Source organism: Petromyzon marinus, chromosome 25 (assembly GCF_048934315.1).
Source record: "Petromyzon marinus isolate PM22_M1 ecotype Great Lakes invasive population chromosome 25, UKy_Petmar_22M1.pri1.0, whole genome shotgun sequence".
NCBI classification, from domain to species: Eukaryota; Metazoa; Chordata; class Hyperoartia; order Petromyzontiformes; family Petromyzontidae; genus Petromyzon; species Petromyzon marinus.
Window position 1 is genome coordinate 58551 of NC_133691.1, and position 9997 is coordinate 68547.

At 41.5% G+C, this 9997-nt stretch overlaps 3 long non-coding RNA genes across 4 annotated transcripts; all 3 read left to right on the forward strand.

Annotated features, from left to right (window-relative positions):
- Nucleotides 1–353: 353 nt before the first annotated feature.
- On the forward strand, nucleotides 354–2231 carry LOC116945806 (uncharacterized). The gene is made up of 4 exons (XR_012945260.1): nucleotides 354–473; nucleotides 1073–1294; nucleotides 1405–1524; nucleotides 2124–2231. It is a non-coding gene; the product is annotated as an uncharacterized LOC116945806 (long non-coding RNA).
- Nucleotides 2232–4204: 1973 nt separating this feature from the next.
- Nucleotides 4205–5493, forward strand: LOC142929105 (uncharacterized). Its single transcript, XR_012945261.1, has 3 exons — nucleotides 4205–4447; nucleotides 4558–4677; nucleotides 5277–5493. It is a non-coding gene; the product is annotated as an uncharacterized LOC142929105 (long non-coding RNA).
- Nucleotides 5494–7345: 1852 nt separating this feature from the next.
- Nucleotides 7346–9642, forward strand: LOC142929123 (uncharacterized). 2 transcript variants are annotated; one of them, XR_012945276.1, is made up of 4 exons: nucleotides 7346–7598; nucleotides 8961–9080; nucleotides 9189–9256; nucleotides 9376–9642. It is a non-coding gene; the product is annotated as an uncharacterized LOC142929123 (long non-coding RNA). The 2 variants fall into 2 exon arrangements; XR_012945277.1 differs by lacking the exon at nucleotides 7346–7598 and adding an exon at nucleotides 7617–8131.
- The last annotated feature ends 355 nt before the right edge of the window (nucleotides 9643–9997 follow it).

The window sequence follows — 9997 nt, forward strand, 5'->3', positions numbered from 1 at the left end:
TCTTTTATTTGTGTGACACCAGAATGCGCCAGAAGTGAATTCCGCTGTGCTGATAAGAAGCACTGCATTCGTGGAAGCCTGTACTGTGATGGGGTGACTGACTGTGCAGACCAGAGTGATGAAACTCCAGACTGTGCATGCCGCTCAGACCAAATACGTTGTGGCAATGGGAGCTGCCTGGGAATAGCGTCCTTGTGTGATGGAGTCAATGACTGTGGGGATTTTACTGATGAAAGCAACTGCAGTAAGTTCCATTATGAGTTCAATTTGGTTATTAATGATTCATAGTATTTTGTTTCAAATAAATATTCGAAATAACCATATCATGGATATTTTTTCCTATTTTGTTCAAGGCTGTACTGCAAACCAGTATGCATGCAACAACAGCAACAATGAATGTTTGGAGTGGATCTACGTTTGTGATGGAGAAGCTGACTGTAGTGGCGGATCTGATGAAAGCAACTGTGAAAGAGGTATGTTTGAACATCTTCAATGAGTTTCAATATTTGAATACAGCATGTTCTTGAACAAATAGCAGAAAAACTGTCTCACACATACACAAGTGTTCAAAGGACCTCCTTAAATTGGAAAAAAACTGGAAATTGCACTGCTGCGCCTCGAAATGTGAACAGCCGGAAAAAGTGATGGTTGTTCACGACGTCTCCACTGTGTGCACAAAAGTCACGTGCCAGCCAGCGAGTTTACAAATGTAATCTGTACTAATGTGTTACCTTAACATACCAATGTAATATCAATTGTCGGGTCTTCAAAATACACGTACAAGTTCTGACCGGGATGTTTGGTCTCCATGCAAAACACGAGGTTTTGCTAAAACAACACATTTGATGTATCACCCCATGCAGGGATGATCTAAATAAATCAAGACAGAGTACAGTGTTGATGCCAATTAGTCCTTTCCAAATCTGGTAGCGATGATGCCAATTAGCCCTTTACAATTCTGGTAACTGTTACTTGATGAGAATGTAAACTACGTCACGCGTGAATAAGTAAAAATGAATCAAGAATTGTTGAATTAATTAACAATCTACATCTTTTATTTGTGTGACACCAGAATGCGTCGCAAGTGAGTTCCGCTGTGCTGATAAGAGGCACTGCATTCGTGGAAGCCTGTACTGTGATGGGGTGACTGACTGTGCAGACCAGAGTGATGAAACTCCAGACTGTGCATGCCGCTCAGACCAAATACGTTGTGGCAATGGGAGCTGCCTGGGAATAGCGTCCTTGTGTGATGGAGTCAATGACTGTGGGGATTTTACTGATGAAAGAAACTGCAGTAAGTTCCATTATGAGTTGATTTCGGTTATTAATGATTCATGGTTTTTTTTTTTCAAATAAATATTATAAATAACCTTATCATGGATATTTTTTCCTACTTTGTTCAAGGCTGTACTGCAAACCAGTATGCATGCAACAACAGCAACAATGAATGTTTGGAGTGGATCTACGTTTGTGATGGAGAAGCTGACTGTAGTGGCGGATCTGATGAAAGCGACTGTGCAAGAGGTATGTTTGAACATCTTCAATGAGTTTCAATATTTGAAAACAGCATGTTATTGAACAAATAGCAGAAATACTGTCTCACACATAAACAATTGTTCAAGGGAACTCCTTGAATTGGAAAAAAAGTGGAAATTGCACTGCTGCGCCTCGAAATGTGAACAGCCCGAAAAAGTTATGCTTGTTCACGACGTCTCCCCTGTGTGCACAAAAGTCACGTGCCAGCCAGCGAGTTTACAAATGTAATTTGTTCTAATGTGTTACTTTAACATTCCAATGTAATATCAATTGTCGTGTCTTCAAAATACACGTACAAGTTCTGACCGGGATGTTTGGTCTCCATGCAAAACACGAGGTTTTGCTAAAACAACACATTTGATGTGCTACCCCATGCAAGGATGATCTAAATAAATCAAGACAGAGTACAGTGTTGATGCCAATTAGTCCTTTCCAAATCTGGTAGCGATGATGCCAATTAGCCCTTTACAATTCTGGTAGCTGTTACTTGATGAGAATGTAAACTACATCACGCGTGAAGAAGTAGAAACGAATCAAGAATTGTTCAATTAATTAACAATCTACATTTTTTATTTGTGTGACACCAGAATGCGCTAGGAGTGAATTCCGGTGTGCTGATAAGAAGCACTGCATTCGTGGAAGCCTGTACTGTGATGGGGTGACTGACTGTGCAGACCAGAGTGATGAAACTCCAGACTGTGCATGCCGCTCAGACCAAATACGTTGTGGCAATGGGAGCTGCCTGGGAATAGCGTCCTTGTGTGATGGAGTCAATGACTGTGGGGATTTTACTGATGAAAGCAACTGCAGTAAGTTCCATTATGAGTTGAATTCGGTTATTAATGATTCATGTTTTTTTTTTTCAAATAAATATTCTAAATAAACTTCTCATGGATATTTTTTTCCTATTTTGTTCAAGGCTGTACTGCAAACCAGTATGCATGCAACAACAGCAACAATGAATGTTTGGAGTGGATCTACGTTTGTGATGGAGAAGCTGACTGTAGTGGCGGATCTGATGAAAGCGACTGTGAAAGAGGTATGTTTGAACATCTTCAATGAGTTTCAATATTTGAATACAGCATGTTCTTGAACAAATAGCAGAAATACTGTCTCACACATACACAAGTGTTCAAAGGACCTCCTTAAATTGAAAAAAACTGGAAATTGCACTGCTGCGCCTCGAAATGTGAACAGCCCGAAAAAGTTATGCTTGTTCATGACGTCTCCACTGTGTGCACAAAAGTCACGTACCAGCCAGCGAGCTTACAAATGTCATTTGTACTAATGTGTTACTTTAACATACCAATGTAATATCAATTGTCGCGTCTTCAAAATACATGTACAAGTTCTCACCGGGATGTGTTGGTCTCCATGCAAAACACGAGGTTTTTGCTAAGACAACAATTATGATGTGCTACCCCATGCAAGGATTATCTAAATAAATCAAGACAGAGTACAGTGTTGATGCCAATTAGTCCTTTCCAAATCTGGTAGCGATGATGCCAATTAGCCCTTTACAATTCTGGTAGCTGTTACTTGATGAGAATGTAAACTACATCACGCGTGAAGAAGTAGAAACGAATCAAGAATTGTTCAATTAATTAACAATCTACATTTTTTATTTGTGTGACACCAGAATGCGCTAGGAGTGAATTCCGGTGTGCTGATAAGAAGCACTGCATTCGTGGAAGCCTGTACTGTGATGGGGTGACTGACTGTGCAGACCAGAGTGATGAAACTCCAGACTGTGCATGCCGCTCAGACCAAATACGTTGTGGCAATGGGAGCTGCCTGGGAATAGCGTCCTTGTGTGATGGAGTCAATGACTGTGGGGATTTTACTGATGAAAGCAACTGCAGTAAGTTCCATTATGAGTTGAATTTGGTTATTAATGATTCATAGTATTTTGTTTCAAATAAATATTCTAAATAACCATATCATGGATATTTTTTCCTATTTTGTTCAAGGCTGTACTGCAAACCAGTATGCATGCAACAACAGCAACAATGAATGTTTGGAGTGGATCTACGTTTGTGATGGAGAAGCTGACTGTAGTGGCGGATCTGATGAAAGCGACTGTGAAAGAGGTATGTTTGAACATCTTCAATGAGTTTCAATATTTGAATACAGCATGTTCTTGAACAAATAGCAGAAATACTGTCTCACACATAAACAATTGTTCAAGGGAACTCCTTGAATTGGAAAAAAAGTGGAAATTGCACTGCTGCGCCTCGAAATGTGAACAGCCCGAAAAAGTGATGCTTGTTCCCGACGTATCCACTGTGTGCACAAAAGTCACGTGCCAGCCTGCGAGTTTACAAATGTAATTTGTACTAATGTGTTACTTTAACATACCAATGTAATATCAATTGTCGTGTCTTCAAAGTACACGTACAAGTTCTGACCGGGATGTTTGGTCTCCATGCAAAACACGAGGTTTTGCTAAAACAACACATTTGATGTATCACCCCATGCAGGGATGATCTAAATAAATCAAGACAGAGTACAGTGTTGATGCCAATTAGTCCTTTCCAAATCTGGTAGCGATGATGCCAATTAGCCCTTTACAATTCTGGTAACTGTTACTTGATGAGAATGTAAACTACGTCACGCGTGAATAAGTAAAAATGAATCAAGAATTGTTGAATTAATTAACAATCTACATCTTTTATTTGTGTGACACCAGAATGCGTCGCAAGTGAGTTCCGCTGTGCTGATAAGAGGCACTGCATTCGTGGAAGCCTGTACTGTGATGGGGTGACTGACTGTGCAGACCAGAGTGATGAAACTCCAGACTGTGCATGCCGCTCAGACCAAATACGTTGTGGCAATGGGAGCTGCCTGGGAATAGCGTCCTTGTGTGATGGAGTCAATGACTGTGGGGATTTTACTGATGAAAGAAACTGCAGTAAGTTCCATTATGAGTTGATTTCGGTTATTAATGATTCATGGTTTTTTTTTTTCAAATAAATATTATAAATAACCTTATCATGGATATTTTTTCCTACTTTGTTCAAGGCTGTACTGCAAACCAGTATGCATGCAACAACAGCAACAATGAATGTTTGGAGTGGATCTACGTTTGTGATGGAGAAGCTGACTGTAGTGGCGGATCTGATGAAAGCGACTGTGCAAGAGGTATGTTTGAACATCTTCAATGAGTTTCAATATTTGAAAACAGCATGTTATTGAACAAATAGCAGAAATACTGTCTCACACATAAACAATTGTTCAAGGGAACTCCTTGAATTGGAAAAAAACTGGAAATTGCACTGCTGCGCCTCGAAATGTGAACAGCCCGAAAAAGTTATGCTTGTTCACGACGTCTCCCCTGTGTGCACAAAAGTCACGTGCCAGCCAGCGAGTTTACAAATGTAATTTGTTCTAATCTGTTACTTTAACATTCCAATGTAATATCAATTGTCGTGTCTTCAAAATACACGTACAAGTTCTGACCGGGATGTTTGGTCTCCATGCAAAACACGAGGTTTTGCTAAAACAACACATTTGATGTGCTACCCCATGCAAGGATGATCTAAATAAATCAAGACAGAGTACAGTGATGATGCCAATTAGTCATTTCCAACTCTGGTAGTGATGATGCCAATTAGCCCTTTACAATTCTGGTAGCTGTTACTTGATGAGAATGTAAACTACATCACGCGTGAAGAAGTAGAAAAGAATCAAGAATTGTTCAATTAATTACCAATCTACATTTTTTATTTGTGTGACACCAGAATGCGCCAGGAGTGAATTCCAGTGTGCTGATAAGAAGCACTGCATTCGTGGAAGCCTGTACTGTGATGGGGTGACTGACTGTGCAGACCAGAGTGATGAAACTCCAGACTGTGCATGCCGCTCAGACCAAATACGTTGTGGCAATGGGAGCTGCCTGGGAATAGCGTCCTTGTGTGATGGAGTCAATGACTGTGGGGATTTTACTGATGAAAGCAACTGCAGTAAGTTCCATTATGAGTTGAATTCGGTTATTAATGATTCATGGTTTTTTTTTTCAAATAAATATTCTAAATAACCTTATCATGGATATTTTTTCCTACTTTGTTCAAGGCTGTACTGCAAACCAGTATGCATGCAACAACAGCAACAATGAATGTTTGGAGTGGATCTACGTTTGTGATGGAGAAGCTGACTGTAGTGGCGGATCTGATGAAAGCGACTGTGCAAGAGGTATGTTTGAACATCTTCAATGAGTTTCAATATTTGAAAACAGCATGTTATTGAACAAATAGCAGAAATACTGTCTCACACATAAACAATTGTTCAAGGGAACTCCTTGAATTGGAAAAAAACTGGAAATTGCACTGCTGCGCCTGGAAATGTGAACAGCCCGAAAAAGTTATGCTTGTTCACGACGTCTCCCCTGTGTGCACAAAAGTCACGTGCCAGCCAGCGAGTTTACAAATGTAATTTGTTCTAATGTGTTACTTTAACATTCCAATGTAATATCAATTGTCGTGTCTTCAAAATACACGTACAAGTTCTGACCGGGATGTTTGGTCTCCATGCAAAACACGAGGTTTTGCTAAGACAACAATTATGATGTGCTACCCCATGCAAGGATGATCTAAATAAATCAAGACAGAGTACAGTGATGATGCCAATTAGTCATTTCCAACTCTGGTAGTGATGATGCCAATTAGCCCTTTACAATTCTGGTAGCTGTTACTTGATGAGAATGTAAACTACATCACGCGTGAAGAAGTAGAAAAGAATCAAGAATTGTTCAATTAATTACCAATCTACATTTTTTATTTGTGTGACACCAGAATGCGCCAGGAGTGAATTCCAGTGTGCTGATAAGAAGCACTGCATTCGTGGAAGCTTGTACTGTGATGGGGTGACTGACTGTGCAGACCAGAGTGATGAAACTCCAGACTGTGCATGCCGCTCAGACCAAATACGTTGTGGCAATGGGAGCTGCCTGGGAATAGCGTCCTTGTGTGATGGAGTCAATGACTGTGGGGATTTTACTGATGAAAGCAACTGCAGTAAGTTCCATTATGAGTTGAATTCGGTTATTAATGATTCATGTTTTTTTTTTCAAATAAATATTCTAAATAAACTTCTCATGGATATTTTTTTCCTATTTTGTTCAAGGCTGTACTGCAAACCAGTATGCATGCAACAACAGCAACAATGAATGTTTGGAGTGGATCTACGTTTGTGATGGAGAAGCTGACTGTAGTGGCGGATCTGATGAAAGCGACTGTGAAAGAGGTATGTTTGAACATCTTCAATGCGTTTCAATATTTGAATACAGCATGTTATTGAACAAATAGCAGAAATACTGTCTCACACATAAACAATTGTTCAAGGGAACTCCTTGAATTGGAAAAACCCTGGAAATTGCACTGCTGCGCCTCGAAATGTGAACAGCCCGAAAAAGTGATGCTTGTTCCCGACGTCTCCACTGTGTGCACAAAAGTCACGTGCCAGCCAGCGAGTTTACAAATGTAATTTGTACTAATGTGTTACTTTAACATACCAATGTAATATCAATTGTCGTGTCTTCAAAATACACGTACAAGTTCTGACCGGGATGTTTGGTCTCCATGCAAAACACGAGGTTTTGCTAAGACAACAATTATGATGTGCTACCCCATCCATGGATAATCTAAATAAATCAAGACAGAGTACAGTGATGATGCCAATTAGTCCTTTCCAAATCTGGTAGTGATGATGCCAATTAGTCCTTTACAATTCTGGTAGCTGTTACTTGAAGAGAATGTAAACTACGTCACGCGTGAGGAAGTAGAAACGAATTAAGAATTGTTCAATTAATCAACAATCTACATCTTTTATTTGTGTGACACCAGAATGCGCCAGAAGTGAATTCCGCTGTGCTGATAAGAAGCACTGCATTCGTGGAAGCCTGTACTGTGATGGGGTGACTGACTGTGCAGACCAGAGTGATGAAACTCCAGACTGTGCATGCCGCTCAGACCAAATACGTTGTGGCAATGGGAGCTGCCTGGGAATAGCGTCCTTGTGTGATGGAGTCAATGACTGTGGGGATTTTACTGATGAAAGCAACTGCAGTGAGTTTTGTTTAAAATATACATTTTGATCTTGATTTGAAGCTTTCATGACTGCAGGAATCCATACTCTTTGGTTCTTTCGGTAATGTCACGTAGGTAGAAAAATAATAGATCACGATTTTTCGATCGCAACACAAGCAATCGTCATCAGGTGAAACAACCACAGCAAGAAAAAACTGCTGAAGTAGGCGAGAGATCTGCCATGGCACGAGGTTATAGGCCTCGGCAGTAGGGGGGAGAGAGAACCAGGGGGAGAAGGAGGCGGGACAGAAAGTGGACCTAGCAGCAGCACCCGGGTCACTGGAGTAAAGTGGACCACCGCGGCAGCACTGGAGAGATCGGCTGCAGGGGGGGAAGAAGTGGGGGGGGGAAGGAGGCGGGGCAGAAAGTTCCCCCCCCCTTCTCTCCCCCCCCCCCGTGCCAGTGCCGCACAGACCAGCAGCTGCTTTGTGGCGATGGGACCTGTCTAGTGAAAGAGAGCTTCTGTGATGGCATCAACGACTGTGGGGACTTTACAGATGAAAGCAACTGTAGTGAGTTTCGTTTTATTTAAAGTATACATTTGTAGTGAGTCCAACTGAGTCGCAGATGTTGTTCTTTAGAGGCAACACATTTATTTGTAACATCAACACGTAACACAAAGGGGTAACTGCCCCTTCACCAGATACAGCCTAGAGTGGTGGCCAACGAGCTAACTACCCTATACGGAGGAGTTACAGCTACGAAGGGGCTGACCCTCACTCGGGTCTCGACCACGTGTTGATGCCTGTAGAGCTTACAGCTTGTAGGACGTAGAGCTTCAGCTTGTAGGATGCAGCGACCCCGGTCCCTCTCAGGGACCTACCTTATATCCCCCTGGGTCGGGGCTGCTCCGCCCTTGGCCCCGCCCGCCTTCTCGAGCGATCCAGCTCCCTCTCGATCCCTCTCGAGAGCTCTCACCGGACACGTGATCGCCCCCTAGCCCCCCCACCTGGGGGGCTCTCTGTGGACACTCTGGATCACGTGTCTACGGGGTCAACCAGAGTGCCATGGCCTGGGGCAACCCTGCCCCTGGGCTGATACTCTCCCCCTTGTGGGAGCCCGCATTACACGCTATGCGTGGTGCCCGCACTATCCCAGCACACACCAAGCCCCACTAGGGCTGGTACTACACCTGCCTACGGGGTGTACGCGATGACAGTGCATCGCACGCCACGGCCCCCTCGGGCCGACACCATACAGTGACATCCCTGATGTCACTAAACATTTTGAATGACCCATGATATTTGTAAAAAAATAAAGTTAGAAAACCTGTAATAACTAAATCAGTGACCTAACCTTGATTTTAATTTTACTCAGAGTGTGCTGTTATGTGCCTTGCAGCCTGTATTGATGGTGAGTTCCTTTGCAAAAGCAGTGGATGCGTGCCACTTTTTCTCGTTTGCGATGGTGACATTGACTGTGTAGACGGCTCGGATGAAGCTTCGTTTTTATGCAGACCAGGTAGGCCAGTACATAATATCCATCTGTCTCCTAAAATCTATTTTACATTGTACCTGCTTTTTTAAATAGATATTATGTTAACGCCTTTTTGTAATTCATGTCTTACAGCAAAGTATAATTTAAGAGTGAAGATTACTTATGAATCATGGCCAACTGACATTGCACTAGGAAATGAGGTGAGACGTAATTTTTTTCATTTTTGTTTTTGTAATGGCCAACATTTTTACATCAAATTTTACAGTAATATCCTGAACATTGTTTTAATTGCATTTTTATAATTTCTTCACCTTTACAGTTACAAGTATACCTGAAGAAACAATTCCCAAAGGTGAACGTGGTCGTCAAAGGGCATCAACTTCCATAATCATATATATAATCGACCCATATAACATTTATAGTTTGTAATCACACATTTTCTTAAGAAGTGAAATGTAGAGTGTTTTTTAAGACGGTTTTGATGTGAACATCAACTATACCACCATGTACACAAATAACACACACTACTAATCCTGCACAAAATACCAGTCTGTTCTGCAATTTTCATAAATGAATTTACAAAGCATGTATTCGTACTGCCTGCATCTTTACTTTCAGTTTTTTTTTTAAGTTAAGGTAAAAAAGTATGTGTCCAACTTGATAAGTTACTTTCAATTTACTTGGGTAATACAATGGCTTCTTCAGCACCGTAACCGTGGGGTTACATTAACAGATTGACATGCTAATCTTGAGCAATACAATAGCCGAGGTATACCTAGCTATGCGATCTTACATTACTTGCAAATTCCATCTCAAGCCCCGCTCACTTACACTTGGGTTGTACCCATCTCAAACCTTTATAACCTACTAGCGGTAAGTACGCTGCGTTGCCCGGGTCAGAAAAATATTTTAGAACTACTCTTAAAAAACGTACATATACA